Source organism: Poecilia formosa, unplaced genomic scaffold (assembly GCF_000485575.1).
Source record: "Poecilia formosa unplaced genomic scaffold, Poecilia_formosa-5.1.2 Scaffold428, whole genome shotgun sequence".
NCBI classification, from domain to species: domain Eukaryota; kingdom Metazoa; phylum Chordata; class Actinopteri; order Cyprinodontiformes; family Poeciliidae; genus Poecilia; species Poecilia formosa.
The window spans coordinates 411,435-414,686 of record NW_006800367.1 but is presented as its reverse complement, the minus strand read 5'-3'; positions in this window follow the sequence as shown (position 1 = coordinate 414,686).

Genomic DNA, 3,252 nt, shown 5'->3' with positions numbered 1-3,252 from the left:
TGTGTGTGTGTGTGTGTGTGTGTGTGTGTGTGTGAGTGAAATGGGCGCTCTGCAGTAGATGCTCTGGCGCCTGTTGCTAGGCGAACGCTGGCATCAGAGCGGCCTCAGCAGCCAATGGCGTTGGAGGAGCAGAACTCCTGACCAATCAGGAGCTGCGCTGAGGTTCGGGGTCCAGCTGATTTCTCAATGGGGTTCTGAAGAGCCGGACATCAAAGCAGGTATCTGCAGTTATTTTCACACACACACACACACACACGCACACACACACGCACACCTACACACACACACACGCACACTGGTGCTGCTTTGACTGGGCCGTTGTTGGCTGAAATGATCTGTAATTCTGTATTTTTCATCTTTTCTTTCTTCCTTCTATTTTGTCGCTTTTCGGCTCATCTCTAAGTGTTTGTGAAAGAGTTAAAAGATAAAAAAAAAAGATTAAATCTGGTTTTATTGTGTGAACGTATGAAATCAGAGGCAGTTTTTACTTCATGGCAGTAATTATTGCTGTATTTATTAATGAAATCAGGGATTCAGTTAAAAACACGCAGGAGGATCTCACTGCGAAAACGAGTTGAAGAATTTATGTTTGCTTGGATTCAATTAATATTAAATTATTTACTATTTCTGTTCTCATTATTAATAACATAAAGGAAAAGCACTGAACATTGTCAGACATTAAATAAAATAGGTCAGTACTGACATTAATGTAAATATTTTATTCCAGTAAAGTCAGTGAACTAATGCAAACTCCTTTCTTTATTATAGTTTATTGGGTTTTAAACGTGTTCATAATTCTAGGTTTGCATTTTATTAGTAAAACTTTTTCTGGAAAATGATTTTCCAACCAGAAACAGATTTCAGATTCCTCCAACAGTCACAAAAACTAAAAACCTAAAAAACATGAAAATGTTGCAACTGGAGCTGAAAGTCAAACTGACTTGTGATGAATTATATTTCCTTCCTAAATCATGTTGAACTTTGTTTGATTTATTCAAGTTGTTGGTGTTTCTAAGCAGCTCCAACCAGGAAACGTTTGAATTTCTGACATTTGGATCATTTTAAATGTCAAACTTTAACGTCCACTTCAATCATCACAATGTTTGCAGATTTCTGTGGGTTTAAACATCAGATTTATGTTTAATATTCAGATGTTTTGATATTTCTGATGTTTTAGTATGTCTAATATTTCTCCTGTTTCTGATGTTTCTGACTGCTCCGTCTCCCTCCTCGTGTTTTTACGTCTGTTTTTTTCCGCCTGAGTGTTTCCAGCTATTGTCCTCCTTCCTTCAGCTGAACCTGCTTTAAATATTCACAACATTATGTAAGATTACGCAAGAACAGAGGGAGTGAGGGGGGATCATGGGAAGTGATGAATATTTCACACTCGCTCCAAGAGGCTGGAAATAAAAACCCTGTGAATGTTCATTTCTGTAAGTCGGTTTGTTTTCTGCTCTCCCAGCGGACTGTAGCGGACGCTCACTGTAAAAATCACTTTTCACACCGTCATAAAATAACGCATGATGCTAAAATTTAGCTCATAAAATCAGTGGCATGAAGACAACATTCAGATCATTTTCTGGAGAGAAAGACGTTTCAAAGTGAAAGATAATGAGAGGAAACGTTTGTTTTAATTTAACACATAAAACTCAGTTTTTATAATTTTATAAGTAAATGGGATTTATTTAGCAGATATTAATTTGTTGAACATTTGTCCATGTCTTTGCACTAAATTATTTCATGTAACTCGTCTAAATAAATCCCGTTTTATTGCTGGTTTTTAAGTGCAGCTGTGAGGAACTGATGGTCGGCCATCTTGGATCTCTTCATGTCCTCCAGAATGAATCTGTTCGTTTCCACGGCGACTGCCTTCAGCTGATCGTTCAGTGTAACATGGAGAAGATCCAGCATGAAAACAAATCTCATTTCAAACAGTAAAATGTCAGAGAAAAAAATTAAATAATTAAGAAGTAAACAAAAAAAACATATTTCATATCCAAAAGGAAGAAGATGAATCTTGTCTCATCAAAATTTTTCCCATATTAAACACATTTACACATTTAATGTTTACTCCACATCATAATTTCTACTCTTTTTAAATTATATCTGTACAATTAATTTATTATTATTCAGTTACGCCACTTTATGATTCACGTCATTCTGCCAGAGATTTTAAATATTATGACGGCATGAAGAGATTTATTGGTTTATTTTTATTTTAAACTTTCTGAAGGTGAACCTGATCCTGTTTATCTGATTTTATGTATAATTTGTTGATTCAATCACCAGAAACTCGTAAAGGAAACCAAACGTTTGTTCATCTGGAGTTTCATCTGCTGAAATATTTACTGAAAATAAACTCAGATGTGTCAGAAGTTTATGACAGGAAAACCAAAAGGTTTGACCCAGTCAAGCCGTTTTAAAGACCGTTAACTCTGGTGCTTTTCAAGTTTCAAAAAATTTTTTTCCCCAGTTTTCTGGGTTTTTAAAAAATATAAATAATTTTGATAATTCTAACTAAACTAAAACAGGAAATGTGATTTAACTTCAAATGATGAGAAAAACGTCTTTTGTGTCTTTTTATTCAGTGTATGTAAACATTTGGTTGCAACTGTATGAAACAAAAATCTAAAACGTGTGTTAAAAACCGAGTGCAGCAGCAGAAGTGGGAGAGCCTCGCTGGTAGGAAGCGTCCTCTGCTCTCTGCAGAGTGATACTCTGTCCTGGAACGTCTCTGACAGCGCAGGGTCTGGAGACAAAGATCCAGAAATGAGAGATGCTTGACTCCGTCAAGCGCTCAGGGTCTGGAGACAAAGATCCAGAAATGAGAGATGCTTGACTCCGTCTCCTGACCCTCTGCCGGGTCTGCATGCTGCTGATAAGCGGCCATGTTTCTGTGCTTTCATGCTTCAAATCGTATCAAAAGCACATCCTGGTGTGTGATCGGGTTTTTTAATCACTGCAGAGCTAAATTCAGATAATCACTTTGGCATTCTGTGTCTCTTTCCAGTGGATGTGACAGAAATGAGTCCTGTGTAATTACAGCCTGTCTTCCTCTTTTATCTGAAATGTTCACACTCACATCGACTGACGGAGGGAAATTTGTAACAACACTCAGCAGAGACAAAAGCTTTCTCTTCTCCATTGTGCTCCACTGTAAGCCAGCTTTATTCTGACGGTTATCAGGCAGACGTGTGTGTGTGTGTGTGTGTGTGTGTGTGTGTGTGTGTGTGTGTGTGTGTGTGTGTCTGT